At 39.4% G+C, this 19,305-nt stretch overlaps 1 protein-coding gene across 1 annotated transcript in view; it reads left to right on the plus strand.

The window, feature by feature from the left end:
- Window positions 1–19,305, plus strand: part of UMAD1 (UBAP1-MVB12-associated (UMA) domain containing 1) — a 222,918-nt gene that overhangs the window by 3,863 nt on the left and 199,750 nt on the right. The gene's annotated exons all lie outside the window — the stretch shown is intronic.

The following is a 19,305-nucleotide window of genomic DNA, read 5'->3' on the forward strand; positions in this document are numbered from 1 at the left end:
AGGATGCAGGTTCTATCCCTGGCCTCACTCAGTGGGTTAAGGATCTGGTGTTGCCCTGAGCTGTGGTGTAGGTTGCAGACATATACCATATGCTTGGATCCTTCATGGTTGTCACTGTGGCTGTGGCCAGCAGCTGCAGCTCTGATTCAATCCCTATCCTGGGAACTTCCATATGCCTCAGGTACGGCCCTAAAAAGACCAAAAAAAAAACTTTTCAAAAAGTTTTGTAATATTTTACATAAAAGTTTTGACTTTTAGATTTGATGTACCTTGTTTTTTGTTGCTATTATGTGTTGGGTTTTTTTTTGTCTTTTGGCTATTTCTTGGGCTGCACATGGAGGTTCCCAGACTAGGGGTCCATTCGGAGCTGTAGCCACCGGCCTACGCCAGAGCCACAGCCACGCAGGATCCGAGCTGCGTCTGCAACCTACACCACAGCTCATGGCAACGCCAAATCATTAACCCACTGAACAAGGGCAGGGACCGAACCCTGCAACGTCATGGTTCCTAGTTGGATTCGTTAACCACTGCGCCACGACAGGAACTCCGTTGTTTTTTTTTTTTTATTATTATTAATGATTTTTAACTGACCACTGCTGATAGACAGAAATGCATTTGGCTTTTTTTTTTTTTTTTCCCCTGGCTCTCCTACTAATATTTAGTAATTTTCTATGTGCTTCTGTGTTTTCTAGTTCTAGTTCTAGTTCTTTTTGAACAAGGCTCACATACTTTATTTTTCTTGCCTTTCACCCGGGGTTAGAGCTTCCAGCACCATTTTGAATAGAAATGGTTGTTCAGTTAAGATGGGCTTTGACTGTATAAGTAAAAGTGTCTTAGTTTCACATGTCAAAGGAACCCAGAGGCATGCAACTCCACACACAGCTGTGTGGTGGTGCTCGGAAAACTTCATGGCCCCAGGTTCCCTCCGTCATTCTCATCTTCTATGCTCTGTATCTTCTTCCATCCTTAAGGTCACATCATAGACCAGGGTAGGTGGTCAAGCAACATTCCAAGCAACAAACAAGTGGGTAGACAAAAGGGTATGCCTCCGAGGGCCTCAGCTCCCTTTAAGGAGTCTACCTGGATATTCCTTGCAACTAGAAATTCTGCTTAATATTTCCCTTCCCTTCTTAGTTTGACAAGAATTTTAATGGAGTGCTTATGGAACTTGATCAGATGCATGTTTCTTTGCCTTGAGATGATTGAAATGAGTGTGTGTGTGTGTGTATAAATTTTATTAGAGTTGACTTTACAAAGTTGGGTTAGGGTCAGATATACAGCAAAGTAAATTAGTTATACGTATACATATATCTATTCCTTTTCAGATTCTTTTCTCATATATTTTGTTGCAAAGTATTGAGTAGATTACCCTGTGCTGTACAGTAGGTGCTTGTTACTTATCTACTTTATGTAGAGTAGTGTGTATATGTCAATCCCAATCCCCACAACGTTTATTCTTTGGTAACCATAAATTTGGTTTCAAAATCTTTGAGTCTGTTTCTGTTTTATAAGTTCTTTGGTATCATTTTTTACATGATTCCACCTACTAATGATCTCATATATTTGTCTTTCTCTGTCTGACTTACTTCACTTAGTACTGTAATTTCTAGGTCCATCCATGTTGCTGCAAATGGCATTATTTCATTATTGTATGTATATACACCACATCTTCTTAAACCAGTCATCTGTTGATGGGCATGTGGGTTGTTTCCATGTCTTGGCTGTTGTAAATAGTGCTAAATGAACATTGGGGTGCATGTATCTTTTCAAATTATGATTTGTCAGGATATATGCCCAGGAGTGGGAATGCTGGGTCATATGGTAGTTCTATTTTTATTTTTTTAAGAAACCTCCATACTGTCCTCCACATGGTTGCACCAGTTTACATTCCCACCAACAGTGTAGGAGGGTTCCCTTTTATCCAGCTTTTATTATTTGTGTATCTTTGATACTGGCCATTCTGACCAGTGTGAGGTGATACTTCGCAGTAGGTTTAATTTACATTTTTTCCAATAATTAGTGCTGTTGAGCATCTTTTCAAATGCCTATTAGCCATCTGTTTATCTTTTTTGGAGAAATGTCTGTTCAAGTCTTCTGCCCATTGAGTTGTTTCCTTTTTTGGTATTGATTGATTGTGATTATATGAGCTGTTTGTGTATTTTGTATACTGATTCCTTGTCTTTCATACCTTTTGTAAATATTTTCTCCCATTCTGTAAGTTGTCTTTTTGTTTTGCTGATGGTTTTCTTTGCTGTGCAAAAGGTTTTAAGGTTGATTAGATATCATTTGTTTATTTCTCCTTTTATTTCTTTTGCCTTGGGAAACTGGTCTAAGAAAATATTGCTACAATTTATGTCAGAAAATGTTTTGCCTGTGTTCTCTCCTGAGAGTTTAATGGTGTCATGCTTTATATTTAGGTCTTTAAATCATTTTGAGTTTATTTTTGCATATAGTGTAAGGGAGTGTTCTAATTTCATTAATTTATGTGTAGTTGTCCAATTTTTCCAATGCCACTTGTTGAAGAAACTCCCTTTTCTCCATTGTGTATTATTGCCTCCTTTGTCATAGATTGACTATAAGTGTATGGGTTTGTTTCTAGGCTATTGTGTCCCATTGATCTATGTTTCTGTTTTTGTGCCAGTACCATGCTCTTTTGATTACTGTAGCCTTGTAGTATAGTCACAGGTCTGGGAGGGTTTTGTAGAGGCTGGATTATTTTCTTGCGAACATTAGTGTTTAGCAGATTGTGAGTGATTTACCACCTCTCTGCTTGTTATATTTTCACCGGTAAACCTTATTTGATCTTTATACTGTGTGGCCCTCATGGTATTTGTGTCTGTGTTGGCCTGATAACTTTCAGCTTTCCTGTGTCCTTATGTTTTGGGTATAAATAGTGCATATAGGTGGAGGTTTAGTTTGCCTTTTGTCCACTTACATCAATTGTTATTGGTATTTTTGGCTTTATTTTGACAGTCATTTTGTGTTTCCTGTGTCATATTTTTTTTCTTGTTTATTTATTCTCCTCTCTTGATATGTTTTGAATGACATTTTGTTATTTTTTTCCTTAATTACATTTTATTATTTTGCATTAGTTTGAATATTATATATTCTTTAAACATTGTTTTATGGTCACCCTTTAACAAGCACATTAAAGTCTAAAGCTACTTTACTGTGTCAAAACAAGAATCTTTAACTCCATGACCTTTTCCCACTTTGTATGCTGTTGTCTAGAGTTTTAGTTCTATGTTGATTTCTTATAACTCTACAAATAAGGCATTATTATTATTTTAGGCAGTTAATATTTGCTTGGAATTATTCATATATTTACCATTTTCTTTACTTGCTATTTATTTTTACATCTCAAGGGTTTTTTTTTTTGTTTTTTTTGTTTTTTTCCCCTGGTTATTTCCCTTCTTTTGATGTACCCTCTTTGGAATTTCTTTCAGTGAGATTTTTTCTGGTAGTAAACTCCATCTCTTTGTATTTTTCTAAATATGTTTATTTCATCCCTGTTCTCAAAGGATAGTTTTACTATCAATCTATGTAGAATTTTAAGTGGACAGTTAATTTCTCTTGAAACTATTCTAATATTATTTTACTCTTGTTATATTTGCTTTTCTTTTACATTATGATTTTGTTACATGCTTTCATGTCTCTTTGTCTTTTTGATCCTCAGTTTGACTTTGGTGTTTTGCAGTTTTACTGTATAATGTATCCTGATATGAATATTTTCTATTGAGTTTGCTGGTGAATATGTTGTGCTTTGTATAACCTGATAATTTTTGTCTTCATCAGCAGTTAGACATTGTTAACCATTATCCCTTATAATAGCTTCTCCTATTCTTGAACTCCTTCTGGAACTCCAGTTAGAAGTAAGAAGGACCTTCCCACATGCTGTTGACCTCTGTTTTATAAGACATATGGTTTTGATTCTTTATGCTGAATTCTGGATAGTTTTTTTTTCATATCTTCTGGTTTACTAATTCTTCTTGCAGTTGTGACTCATTTGCTCTATTTAATTTCAGTACTATTTTTAATCTGTTTCTTGAAGTTGTGGTTGTTTTTTTCTTTTTTCTTTCTTTCTTTTTTTTTTTTTAGCAAATCTTAGTAGTTGTGAATGATAGTCTTGTCGTTGTTTCAGTTCTCCCTTTATTTCTTCATGTATTACAGAATACAAAGTAAGTCTCTTTATAGTCTAGTGTTACTACCCACAGTCTTTTATGGGTCTGATCCTGTAGTGTTTTTTTGATTTTGTTACTCTTTCTTGCTGTGGCTTGTTTTTTTATTTGTATAGTAATTTTTTTTTTAATTACAAATTCATGTTTCTTGGAGCTTTTTTGTTGATTTCCTAGAGGTTTAGCTTGAGGGTATATTACTTCAGAGGAGATCTGTGTTTCCTTCTTTCAAAGATCTTTGGGCCCCAGAATTTGTCCTTGTATCCTGTGGAACATGGCTAATTAAAACCCAGGCTTTTAGCCATTAGAAATCATCAGTGGCCATAAGGAAGACATTAGTTCTAGTATTTGTACATACCTTTGTGGATTCATAGATTCTTGTCTTTTCTGGCTTCTATAATTTTTAAATTCTTTTATTGGGCTAGAGATATATGGAAAATACATACATATTTATATTTAAGACATTACCACAAGTGCTCCTGTAGAGAGCTATTGTTGGGACTCTGTTAGTCATTGAAGATGACTGGGTCATGGTGAAGGTATAGTAGGGTACTGGTGGAGTGGCAAGAATTAAGGGAAAAGCTCAGTAGAGTCCAGAACTTGGAATGTCTTCCTTACATGCCATGCCAAGAAGTTTAGCTTCATAGCGATGCTGGAGGAGAGCATTGAGTAGGGAGTGAAGTGATCAGTTTGACATTTTAGGTTGAATATTCTAGATTCAGGATGAAGAAGGGCTTGGAACATCCTAATCAAGGTTTTTTCGTACAAGTAACATGACCTCTCTAAACCAGCTTAAAGTTTTTTTGGACTGATAGATTGTGGTAAAATTTTCATAGCAAAATACATCACTTTAACCATTTTTAAGTGAAAGGCTGGGTGGCTTTATGTACATCCACATTGCTGTGTAACCATTGCTACCGTCCATCTCCAGAACTTTGTCATTACCTTGTACAGAAACTTGGTGCCCATTAAAGATAGACTATGAACCTACCTACTCTAGGTATTTCATGTAAGTATAATCATACAACATTTGCCCTTTTCTGTCTGGTTTATTTCACTTAGCATTGTATCTGCAAGATTCCTCTAGATTGTAGTATGTATCAGAATTTCATTTCTTTTAATGCTAAATAGTACTTCTTTGTATGTAGTAAATACCATATTTTGTTTATCCATTCTTCAATTTGGGTACATTTGGATTGTTTCCACCTTCCAGCTTAAATTTTTAGGTCAAAAGGGAACTGTTAAAACTTTTTTGGGTTATCTTGACTAGCCTAAGGTTTATTAACCTCACAAAGGACTAGAGGTGTAAACATGAAAGCTTTTAGAATCCCAGCTGTCCTCTCTCTCTTTTGAGACTGTTTTCTCTTCAGTGAGCAATGGTTGTTTCATTGTTTACATAGACTTACACAGTCACCGCAAACTTTGTGACCAGCTCTTGGGAGAATCTGATTTGCCAGGTCTAGTCTCTTGACCATACATCTTCTAAACAGCTGTGGTGTGGAAGGGGACTAGGGTATTGGGCACAAACATGGCTATTGGGGAGTCTTCTGTGTTGGGAAGACACCCAAGGAGATTGCAGTAATCCATGCTGGAGATGCTGGTGACCTAACTTAAGTAGTGGCAATAGGAATAGAGAGAAACCAAAAGTTTCATGAAATATCGTGGGGTTGCAGAACTTAGGGCATGGTGGGCAGTGGATGAAAGTGAGAGGGTGAAATCAAGGTAACACTTATGGGTCAGTCTCTAGCAGCTGTGTGCACCATCAGGCTTTTTTCTGCTTGGAGAGTAGAGTAGAACTACATGTGCTGGGAAGATGGCAGGCTTGGACATTGAAGCACTACAGCACAGAGTGAAGAATATAGACCTGGATTAAATCTTGATACTTTCACTTAAGTGACTTTTGGACAGATTATTCACCCTTTCAGAGCTGTCATTTCTGTATTGATGTGGGAGATGATAGAGCTTTATGAGGTTATTATAATTATTAAATAAGATTGCATATGTAAAGTCCCAAGCACAGTGCCTTGTTATACAACCTACTTAAATAATAAATTGTAACTTATAATTGTTACTCACCTTACCAAATTGTCCTGAAGTATCTGTTGGACATCTTAGTGATGATGAACCAAAAGATAAGAAGGGGAAAGAAAACCTCATGGTGCTTCCCCAGAAGGAAGGAAGTGTGTAGGCTGTAAGAGTGGAGGTCCTGAATCATCTGGGTGACCAGCTCTTCCTGGGTGTAAGAAATTGTGTCCTCTTGTAATCAGTTGAGGGTTACCAAGATGTTTTCTATACTTTTCAATAGTTTCTTATGGAAAAATCAGAGAGATATTCTTCCTCTTGGTCTTTTGGGTCTACATTTTCCCTTCCTTAACTGGGTGATACTCCTTATGTCTCCCTCCCTCCCTCCCTGAACTTTCTGTTGCTCCTTGTTTCTGTGTCTAGTCTTGGAAGGTAGCTAAATGCACACATTCCTTGGTTTGTTCAGTTCCCAGTGGCTAACAGGAACTTTCCTGTGTGGGTCTGCTGGTCTGGGATCGAGTCTTCTTTAGTCGACTGTCCAGGTCTCTGAATGGGTTGGAGAATTAGGGATAGTTTGTAGTTATTCGAACATGAAAGTAGATGTCTCTCCTGTGTTCTGCTCATGGAGCTTTTTCTGTCTGGGACCCCGTTTTACAAAGTCTTCCTTGGGCAGTTACAAACCATTGCCCTCCTCATTTTTCCCTGTTGCTTGTTTATGCCCAAAACAATCCTCTCTGAATGGAGGTGAAATACCTCCTAAAGGATAAGGGAGGGAATCTTTTTTTTTTTTTTTAGGGCCACACTTGTGTAATATGGAAGTTTCTGGGCTAGGGGTTGAATGGAGCTGTATCTGCCGGCCATCACCACAGCCACAGCAATGAGGGATCGTAGCTGCATCTGCGACCCACACCACAGCCCACCTATGGCAATGCTGGATCCTTAACCCACTGAGTGAGGCAGGGATCGAATCTCCATCCTCACGGACACTATATCAGGTCTTAACCCACTGAGCCATGACAGGAACTTCAAGGGAGGGAATTTAATTCAGTGAGACTTCAGATAGAATTCACATGCCATGGGATGACTGGCAGCCTATTTTTCCTGGTAGGTAAAGCTTCTGTGTTCCAGAATTAAGTTCAGGCAATGGGAATGGATGAATTGCTTTCTCCATCTTTGTGGTTCACTCTCCTCTTTTCATTTGCTTGTCTCTTCATTTATTCATTCTCCCATTCATCCTTAGATGGGATTCCAGAAGCGGCAGCATGGGGTCAGAGACTACAGGAATGACTCTTGGCCAGTCCCCACTGATTGTGCAACTCATGGACATTTGACTCAGACTTTGGCATCTGGTTGAATTATTGTCAGTCAGCTTTTGTCTGTGTTTCTCTTTGTGCATTTTGATGAAGAATTGGGAGGAAGTAAAGCAGTCAGCTTTCTTATTTACTCAAAAGTCTGATGCACGTCTTCAGACAAATAACAATACTTGACTTTTAGCAAATTGTTAGTCATTTGCTTGAGTGGTGGTGGTTTTATGTAGGACTCAGCACCATGCTTTGTGCGCATTGGTCTCGTGGGAGGTGGTAGATAGGCAGCAAATAGATTGAGTAGTCCCTTGAATTTGGAAAAAGTACTCTGTTTGGCTTGTTCTCTAGGGCTTAGCGCTTTGCCTGTTACCTCAAAACATGTTGATGGAATGAATTAGAAAAGTGAACAAGTGAACAAATGACTGAATTTTATTTTATTTAAGTTTTATTGAAGTATAGTTAATTTACAAGGCTGTGATATTTTTTGCTGTAGGACAAAATAACCCAGTCATACATATACACATATCCATTCTCTGATTCTTTTCCCATGTAGATTATCACAGAATCCCAGGTAGAGTTTCTGTGCTATACAGCAGGTCCCCATTGGTCAATCATGCTGTATACCTCAGTGTGCATATGGAAGGTCCCAGGCCAGGGGTCAAATTTGAGCTGTAGCTGCCAGCCTATGCCACAGCACAGCAACACAGATCCGAGCCACATCTGCAATCTATGGAGCAGGTTTTGGCAATACCAGATCCCTAACCCACTGAGCGAGGCTAGGGATTGAATCCACATCCTCTCAGGATAACACGGGGTCCTTAACCTACTGAACAATAATAGGAACTCCTAAAAGTTTGTTTTTATTTTGGGGAAGAAATAGACTTTTGATGATGCAGTGAGATTGTATTGAAAGTCAATGATTTAGATTTTTTAGTGGTCATTTGGGGAGTGAGTCCTTTTGGAAGTTATATGCGATGGTTCCTGTTGTATGTTAGTTGTATTTAAATGTGCAAATAGAGACATTTAAAGATCCACACTGAATGGTGTTTTATTTTATTTTTTTATTTTTTTTATCTTTTTGGGGCCGCACCCATGGCATATGGAGGTTCCCAGGCTAGGGGTCCAATCGGAGCTGTTGCTGATGGCCTATGACAGAGCCACAGCAACGTGGGATCCAAGCTGCGTCTGCAACCTACACCACAGCTCACAGCAACGCTGGATCCTTAACCCACTGAGCTAGGCCAGGGATGTAACCTGCAACCTCATGGTTCCTAGTTGGATTCGTTTTCGCTGCACCATGACGGGAACTCTGATGTTTTATATTTTTATTCATTCTAGGTTTCTCTGTGCTATAGAGTTGTAAAGAGGTGTGATCTCACATGTTTCTACTTCATTCTCCCTTAGGACATTATTTAAAGAAATCACCGGGGGTCCTGTTGTGGCTCAGTGGAAACGAATCTGACTAGTATCCGTGAGGTTGGGGGTTTGATGCCTGGCCTCGCTCAGTGGGTTTAGGATCCGGCGTTGCCATGGTATATGTGCAGACATGGCTTGGATCCTGAGTTGCTGTGGCTGTGGTGTAGACATCAACTTTATCTCCTAAACTTCCATATTTCCTCACACTATTATCCTTCTTTAGGAAAAAAAACAACAACTATGTTTTTTACATGTACTGTATTAAAAAGAGGGAAGTTTTTGTTTGTTTTATCAAAAACCTCTTGAAATTAAAATGTCTTCTGACTGGAATGCATCACATACCAGGTGCTCATATCCATTCATGGATGAGTGGTTACAGCAAAAAATTATCTGGTCTAAAATGCTAAGAGTGAAGAGATTGAGAAACTCTGGTCTAACATAGTAGATGATTTCTGCCCCCTAAATTGGTAGAATCACTGGGGACTTTTTTAATGCTCTTCTATTTTTCTTTTTCCTTCCTTCTTTCCTTCCTTCTTTCCTTTCTTTCTTTCTTTCTTTCTTTCCTTCCTTCTTTCCTTCCTTCTTTTCTTTCTTTCTTTCTTCTTTCTTTCTTTCTTTCTTTCTTTCTTTCTTTCTTTCTTTTCTTTTCTTTTCTTTTCTTTTCTTTCTTTCTTTTCTTTCTTTCTTTCTTCTTGTCTTTTTAGGGCCACACTCATGGCATATGGAAGTTCCTGAGCTAGGGGTTGAATCAGAGCTGTGGCTGCCAGCCTACACCACAGCCACAGCAATGCAAGATCCAAGCTGTGTCTGTGACCTATACTACAGTTTATGGCAACGCCAGATCTCTAACCCACTGAGCAGGGACAGGGATTGAACCCACATCTTTATGGATACTAGTTGGGTTCGTCAAACACTGAGCCATGGTAGGAACTCCCTATTTTTCACTTTATGAGTAAGAGACAGTAGAGGGAAAAAAAGCCAGTTAGTCTTGATCACTACCAGGGTACCATTTGATTCTGAAAATAATAGAGTCATTTATTAAAAGGAAGACAACCCCCCCCCAAATCCCCAAATCCAACAAAAGCAGCAGAACCACACAAAACTTCCTTGATGATTCTAATAAGGCTTTGGGGGTGATATTTACAGAGCACTGGAGGCGAGTACAATTGTCTGAGACTATCTCTGTTCAGTGATGGAAAAGGGATCCAATGGGGAAGGAACATTCTGTTCTAAAATTTTCTTGGGTCAATTTGTAACTTTGCAAATAACTTTATCATGTGCTTGAAAAGCAGTTCTGCTAGAGAAAATGCCAGAAAGTTAGTAATTCCAGTGTATATAATGCTTCCAGGATAGCAGGATTTCATTATTACAGTGACTGCTAAGATTGCATACAGTTCCCGGTGGTAGGTATCTTGCGTGGGAATGAGGAGTGGCTGGCAGTTGAGATCATTAAATGAAACCCCTGTGCTGCTCTCCATGGCAAATAAAGCCAACTGTTAAAAGTCATGGAATTCATGTTGTGGCACAGCGGAAACGAATCTGACTAGCATCTGTGAGGACACAGGTTCAATCCCTGGCCTTGCTCAGTGGGTCAAGGATCCGGCATTGCCATGAGCTGTGGTGTAGGTCGCAGACTCGGCTTGGATCTGGCGTTGCTGTGGCTGTGGTGTAGGCTGGCCCCTACAGCTCCGATTAGATCCCTAGCCTGGGAACCTCCATATGCCGTGAGTTCGGCCCTAAAACAACAATAAATAAATAAATAATAAAAATCATCAGGTTGTGGTGACAAACTGCACCGCCACCCCATTGCTCTCAATACTCTGTTAGTCTAGCATTTCCTGTATCATCCTTCAGGATTTTGCATTTGAATCCTGAGCATCCCATTTCTGAAAAGCTCTTCCTGCCTTTAATTTAATATAATGTAAAGTAGGAAAAGGATTTAAAACTGTAAGGATCAAGGAAAAACTATATAAAGTCCCAACCTGGCCCCTGTTGAAATCTGTACTGTGAATTTCTCTGGAGCTCCTTTGTGCTCTTCTACAATCCTCCCTTGCCTGATGCTTTATAATCATCAGCTTGTAGCTCAAGTTCTTCCGACTTGGTGTTTAATTTAGATGTTCCATTTTGGCTGAAAATAATACATGTTCAGTGTCTCATTTTGCAAAGAAACTATATGGTCACTTAGAGAAGTGATTTTTATTTAAATTATATAACTTCGGTTTTTAGTGGCTATTTTATATGTGCATCATGTCACTTTCCGGTTAGGTGACAAGTGAAAAGTTTTGGAGTATTCAAGTAGAAGACAGACTCTTAAAAATGAGCTTGCCATTCATCCGGATATGGTAAAAAACTGTGCTGGTGTGTTCCAAGTGCATCTCTGAGCTACTCCATAGCAGTGGAAATGGAATGGAAATAGGAGTTCAGGGAGAAAAAAGAACATCATCAGATTTCCAAGTTCATTAGAAAAGAACTTAATGTATTTTAAAATAGTTGATGGTGGACATTAAAATGTTATGGTGTTTATAGATTCCATTAGATAAATTTCAAAGAATGATCTCATGGCTTTATTTCAGTATATACACATAATATGCTAGAAACTACATTCTTTATAATTTTCAGTGGAGAGGTTTTAGATGTTAGCTTAAGAAGTACAAGAGAGTGCATAATTTTTCAAAATTCTTTTAAGGGGTGTGAGAGCACCAAAGTAGAATCGGTGGCTTTGAAACTTTTTTGCCTCCAGCCCAAAGTAAGAAGTACATTCATGTCATGACCTAGTACATGTGCCCCAGAGCAAAAGTTCATAAACATTACTTACCATACATGATACTCTCTGATAATCTTTTTGTTTCCCCTTTCCTTTCCTTTCTTTCCCCATCCTTCTCCTTCTCCTTCTTTTTTCCTATTTCATTCTGTTTAAAAATCTGGTATCATTCGCTGAATCGAGTTGACTCTTTTTTTTGGTTTCAGGAGTGCGTGCGTGTGTGTGTGTGTGTGTGTGTGTGTGTTTTCCTGAGGTGGGGATGGGTAGTTGGAGCATAAATCAGAGAGGTGGAAATAAAATTTCTATGTTTAACTCAGTGGCTTTCAGACTGTTCTGTGGAGTTCATCTGTGACATCAGTTGAAGTGTCTTCTCTGGTTCCCCGCTTGCTTCTTCATCTAGATACCTGTACCTCTTCCCCATGATATCAGTATCACAAACTTTAAATAATAAGACACCTAGATGGATGGGGAAACAGGGGGATACTCTTTGGGTATTTCTAGTTGATAGTCTGAAATTAACGGATACTTTTTTTTTTTTTAATCATTTTAGGGTCACACCTATGGTATATGGAAGTTCCCAGGCTAGGGTTCGATTCAGAGTGGTAGCCACCAGCCTGTGCCACAGCCACAGCAATGTAGGCTCCAAGCCACGTCTGCGACCTGCACCACAGCTCATGGCAGCACCAGACCCTTAACCCACTGAGTGAGGCCAGGGATCGAACCTGCATCCTTGAGGATACTAGTCATGTTCTTAACCCACTGAGCCACAACGGGAGCTCCACGGATACATTTTTAAAAAGGTTAAAATCATCTCTCTGATACAGTTATGAAATCTGTGAAAGACTTAACTGATTCACCAGTTATGGAAAAAATTAGTAATATATTATTACTGGTTGAAAAGAAAACTCAAATATCACCACACAATTGTAGTCACATAAGGGGCTGTTGAATTTATAAATGGACGCAAAACTGGTTACTGTAGTCAGGGCAGCATCAATGCATTCTACCAGGTACATTTCTCTGGACAGGAGTTATTTGCATGACTTTGAATGTTTTTTTCTACAAGTTAATCATCTGTCTCTATAGGATTATAACATTACTTAGTCAGACAGAGAAAGATGGGGATAGCCCAGATAGATGTGTAGCCAGAATAACCACTAAATTTCAAAATCTTTCACAAGTTTTTCCTTACATTGATTTGATTTAGGCTGTTAGACACATTCTTATCCTAGGTCTAAAACTTTGCCACCTCAAGACCCAATCCAGTCTGTAGGGGGTATATTCATTCTGAGGAGTATTTTTAAAACTTTTGATTTATTGCTCTCATCTAAAAACTAGATTTTTACATAATAGTTGAATATTGGACTTGGTGACACTGGGCCTACATTCCCTCATTGAACAGTGGTTGGAGATGCCAAAGATACCTTTAAACCTTTTTTCTAAATTTTTTTAAAAATTTTAAAATAATATATGATATTGACTTAGAAATAAAGCAAATACTGCAAAAGAACCATAAAGTGAATTTAGGCCAGACATGCATCCTCGTAACAACTGTCAGGTTTGGTGTGTATTTTTTCGTATTTTTTTTCCTAGGAGTATACAAATGTATCCCTTTCTCTCACACACAAAATAGAAATTATTATTTTTTTGTCTCTTTAGAGCTGTACCCGCAGCATATGGAAGTTCCCAGGCTAGGGGTTGAATCAGTGCTGCAGCTGCCAGTCTACACCACAGCTCACTGCAATGCCGGATCCTTAACCCACTGACCGAGGTCAGGATTCGAATCCTCATCCTCATGGTTACTAGTCAGATTCGTTTCAGCTGAGCCATGATGGGAACTCCAGAAATTAATTTTTTAATTTGAAAGTTTGCTGGTTTCATTTTGGAAAAGCAAACAACAACAACAACAAAAATTAGAAAATTTACCAGAAAGGGTAAAATAGTATAAAACAAATACTTCAGCTAAAAGGTTCTCTCTCCTAGAGGCCTGAGTGACAGCAAGAACAACAGTTCTGAGTCCAAGGCCTCTAGTCCCACACAGGCATCAAAGACAGGGACCTTCAGGCAGAAGCAACCTTCTACCTTCACTGTCCATTCCCCAGAGGTGCCAGGTGTCAGGCTGCCTTGGCATCATCCCCAGGGGGGAGAGATGCTCTAATGGTAGCTTCAGCCTAGTCCTAATTAATTAATTAGTTAGTTAATTTACCTTGGCCATCTAGCAAGTGCAAATCCAGGCTTTCCCAGCTCAAAACCTTCCAGACCTCTTCCACTGGTTCCTGAATCTGCACCTTCCAAGCCTTGTTTTAGGGAAGGGGTCCTCCTCCAGGCTCCCTGGGCAACTCCCCCCATCCTTAGAGGTGCCCTCTTTAGACCAAGCCTGCCTTCTCCCTTCCTCCTGTCTCAGACTGGGCTGGTTTCATTCATCCTTATCTGCCTGGCATTTGAATTTACCATCCTGGATTATGCTGAAAAGGTCAGTTGTTTCTGCAGTTTTGAAATGTGAAACAGTATAGTCAGGTTAACATTTTATTCCTGGTATGATAGCCAAGTATAATGTTTTTGAAAATTTTGAAGAAATGGGAGTATATGCATTGGTTTGGTGATGGGGATATATTTTCATAGTATACTTTGAGATCTTAGAGATCAGGCTCTTAATCTCTGAAGTTTTCTATTTTCCATTTGAAATACCACTGATGTTTGGGATCTCAGCTCATAAGCTAACAACTCCCAGATTCCAGCTTATTCCTTTCACTGGAGCACTAGGTCCTGTTTTCCAAACTGCACCTTACGTATTTCCAATTGGCCGAGTCACTGTTTTCCATACATCTCACTTATCTGAAATGGAATTTGTTATTTTTTACTTCTATAAACTTGCCTTTCTTTCTTTCCTTTTCTTATTCTCAATAGCAGTTTCTTTATTCCTTCAGGCTTGAAACTGCAGTCATCTTTTATTAATCCCTTCCCATCAGTATTTTGTGGAGTTGAGAGTCACAGGGTCCTGTTTCATGTTTGTACATCCCTTCTATCACATTCAAACTCCTCCCACCTTGGTCTAGTCCATTGCACTACAGTGTTCTTTTTTTTTTTTTGTCTTTTTTGTTGTTGCTGTTGTTGTTGTTGCTATTACTTGGGCCGCTCCCGCGGCATATGGAGGTTCCCAGGCTAGGGGTTGAATCGGAGCTGTAGCCACCGGCCTACGCCAGAGCCACAGCAACGCGGGATCCGAGCCGCGTCCGCAACCTACACCACAGCTCACGGCAACGCCGGATCGTTAACCCACTGAGCAAGGGCAGGGACCGAACCCGCAACCTCATGGTTCCTAGTCGGATTCGTTAACCGGGAACTCCATTGCACTACAGTGTTCTAACTTCTTGCCTCCACTTTCTCCATCACCCTCTCCAGCCTTTTAAAGTTTCATCTTTTTGAAATACTGCTTTCCTCAATATCCATGACTTCATAATAATATTATTAAATAAATCTGGTGTGCCTCTCTGGATATTTTAACATTTTATTGATTTTGTAGCCCTTTCAATAATTTGTGCCTGTTTTTCTTTTGTAGACTTCATTTCTGTCTCTCACCTCTAACCCTAACCCTAACCTAACCTAACCCTAACCCCTAACCCTAACTGGGTGCTTCTAGTGAGGTTAATCCCTTTGTTGCCCCCTAAACACACTTTGCTCTTTGTTCCTGGTGATCCTTTTTACAGGAGACGCCTTCCTTCTCTGCTTGGTTTATATCTGTATCATCAGATAAAGTTAAATTCAAGCCTACTGATTGTGAAGGCTAATAGAGCTTTTAGAATCCTCACTGAACTTTCTGGAATGTTTCATACTGTTTAATGCTGTCTTTGATAATATAATGTTGTCTCTCAAGATTAAGCTATCAAAAGCATGGACCGTCTTCTTTTTTTGGTATCTCTTGGAAGAGCTTAGGAAACTTATCTAAATTTGTGTCACTTTTGCATAACCACGCAATTCACAACCTACCAAAGAGAAGAAGAGGAGGAACATGAAACATTGTTTAGGATTTTAGTTTTTCAGCAGTATGAAACTTACATATTTATTGGATGTTGGCACAAATATGAAGAAAAATATGTGTGTGTATAAATATATATATATTCTTATTATAGTTAGGTGGCTGCTGTTTATAGGTCCATAGTCTGTTTGATATATTTACATTACCAAGTAGTCTGTTGAAATTGAAAGATGATCAAATTGAGAAAACCAGGTTACCTTGATCCTTTTGACATGGGTAATGTTACATGAAAGGTAAGTCTTAGAATAACAGGGAAAAGTAAATATATTCCTTGTGCTACCCTCCTTCCCTTCAGAGCAGTAGGATCTGTCCTGCATAGTGTTCAGGGTAGGCTTCTATATGCGGTCTGTGTGTACCATTAAAAGTGAAGACACTGTCCTTTTGTTTTTCAGTTTTGTGGGAATGCATAGAGAAAGAAGCATCTTGTTTTGTATACAGAGACAGCATCTGTAACATACACAATGTGGTTTAAGCACTTGAGACAATTTTGTGAGTAATTGTGAACTACAACATTTGTATAATATCTAGAATGTTAATGCTAATGATTTTTTAAAATAGCTTTGTTGGGGTATTATCAACATGCGATGATGAATTGCACATGTTGAAAGTGTACAATTTGATGAGTTTTGACATGTTTATATCCCCCGAAACCATCACCGCAATCAGAATAGTGAGTATATTTATCACCTTCAGAAGTTTCCTTGTGATCCTTGGTAATCGGTAACCACCGTCCACCCCCCATTCTCCCTCCCTGGGCCTCCCCATTCCCCAGGCAACCACTCATCTGCTTTGTGTCACTGTACATTAGTTTGCATTTCCTAGATGTTCATATAAATGGAATCATACAGTATGAACTTTTTTTGTGGTCTGGCTTCTTTCACTCAGCTTGATTTTTATTGAGGTTTATGCATGTTGTAGCATATTTTAGGACTTCATGACTTTTTATTGCTGAATGGTGGATATGCTACAGTTTGTTTATCTATTTATCTTTGGTTGAACATTTGGGTTGTTTCCAGTTTGGGGCTCTTGCCAAAAAACACTGTATAACATTTGTTTACAAGTGTGGACATATGCTTTCATTTTTCTTAGGTATATACCTAGAAGGAGAAGGTGAGATCATGTGGTAGGTATATGTTTATGTTTTAAGAAACTGCCAGGAGTTCCTGTCGTGGCGCAGTGGTTGACGAATGCGACTAGGAACCATGAGGTTGCAGGATTTGGTCCCTGGCCTTGCTCAGTGGGTTAACGATCTGGCATTGCTGTGAGCTGTGGTGTAGGTTGCAGACGCGGCTCGGATCCTGCGTTGCTGTGGCTCTGGCGTAGGCCAGTGGCTACAGCTCCGATTGGACCCCTAGCCTGGGAACCTCCATATGCCATGGGAGCGGCCCAAGAAATAGCAAAAAGACAAAGAAAAAAAAAAAAGAAACTGCCAAACTTTTATCCAGAGTGGTTGTATTATATTATTACACCTACCAGAGTGTATAAGAGTTCCAGTTGCTCCACATTTTTGTTAATAGTTAGCACGGCAGGCCTTTTAAATTGTTAATATTTTAATAGGTATGTAGTGTTACCTCATTGAGATTTTAATTTGTATTTACCTGTTGATGATTGACTAATGATGTTGAGCATCCTTTCATGTGGTTCTTTGCATCCCCATATCTTTGTTGGGAAAATGTTCATATTGTTTGCCAATTTTTTTTTATTTGTTTTTTCAAGATTGAGTTTTGAGAATTCTTTATGTATTCTAGACATGTCTTGTTTCAGATTTGTGATTTGCAAGGATTTTGTCCCAGTCTGTGGCTTGGGCAATGAATCTATCCCTTGTCTATAAGGAGGCAGTTCTGAGATTCCCACGGTTGGGAATGAGGAGGCCTTGAGTTGGGTCCCAGCTCATCCAGGCAAGAGTGTTGCTGTTGGCTGATAATGGATTTTTAAGAATAAATTAAAAAAATTTTCCTGTTTATAAATGTAAAGTTTGCTCATTGGAGGCACTTTTTAAAATGCTGAAGTGGTACCTAAGGCAATGAGACTGGGACATGCTTGACAGCTCCAAGCAGAAGAAGGCCACTGTTAATGCCATGCATATCAGAGGCATGCGTACTTGGGGCTTCCCGTGTACTCAGCTGGGGCAGCAGGATTGTTACAGGCCTCCTCCACTTTGGGGATGAGGCTCTTGACTTCCTCTTAATTTCGCCTGGGATGGCCTCTAAAATGGGGTGGGCTGAGATGGCAGTTTGTTCCCCTAAATGTAAGTTGAGTGCTGCATTTGCAGGGCCTGGTCAGGAACTGGTCTCAGCACTTAATACATGTTCATGAAATATAAAGTAAGTAAGGCCTTGGGCATGTGGCATGTGGCATGTGGCATTAGCATATGTCTTCAGAACAGAGAGCTAATAAATAAAGCTTAGGAAAGTAGGGATTTAGAATGACAGAAATGGAATTAAATGTGTTTGATTAATATTGGGAAATATGATATGAAAGTCCAACACAGATGCCATAATGTTAAGGGCCCCTTGTCTTTGGTGCTTTGTTGATGAAAGCATTCAGTCTTGGTGCCAAAAAGACTTAGTTTAAAATTACAGCTCTGCTGGAGTTCCCACTGTGGTGCAATGGTATCATTGGTGTATCTGGAGCACTGGAACACAGGTTCAACCTCTGGCCTAGCACAGTGGATTAAGGATCCAGCGATGGCATAGGTCACAATTGAGCTCAGATCTGATCCCTGACCTGGGAATTCCATATGCCTCGGGGTGGCCAAAAAAGAAAAAAAATTTATAGCTCTCTGCTACTTACTAGCCACATAGCTTTGCATCACTATTTAACCTATTTAGTTCTTTCACTTATACATTGTAAATAATTATATGTACCTGATAGGGTGATTATTAGAGTATAGGAGATAGAGTCTGTAAGGCGTTTTGGTACTGTGCCTCCTACATTGGGAGCTTGGCAAATTTAATTGGCTCTCTTACCATCCATTTGGATCTGCAACTCAGGGCAGATTGACCTACACAAATCCTGGGGCAATTCGCAATTTCTAGAAGGCTTTCGCTTAGACAAAATCTATGCTTACCCTCCCTACTTGATTTTCTGGGGTGAGTAGAAAGTATGAAACTGAAATATAGGGCACTTGCTGGCACCAGGATGTTTCCTGTGCTGTCACTTATATCTCTTTGCTTATATATATAGGGACTGTCCTCAGAATGTGACATGTCCTCCCAAGTTCCCTTCAACTTCCCTCCTGGTTGTTTTGTAGGATTTTGCCCTGCTTGAGTGTACAAAGCTGAATGTGCCAAGACCAGAGGGCGGAGAGGAGAAGGGTGTGTGTGTGTTCTGGGGGCGGGGAAGATGCGGTCATCTCACCCACACAGATATCTGCACTGATGGGAATTTAAAGTCGGCTGCAGTTTTACAGTGTATGCTGTCCCTGAGTGTCTGAACCAGATAACCAACTGTCAAGGCAGTTTGAAGTGCCTCCTTTTTTTTTTTTTTTTTCTCCAGATGACTTGTTTCATGAGGCTTAAACTGGTTATGGCATGTTGAGGAACCTGGACAGATTTTTTTTTTTTCCTTTCCTCAGTCTAGTATCTGATT

The sequence above is a fragment of the Phacochoerus africanus genome, chromosome 11 (genome assembly GCF_016906955.1).
Source record: "Phacochoerus africanus isolate WHEZ1 chromosome 11, ROS_Pafr_v1, whole genome shotgun sequence".
NCBI lineage: Eukaryota > Metazoa > Chordata > Mammalia > Artiodactyla > Suidae > Phacochoerus > Phacochoerus africanus.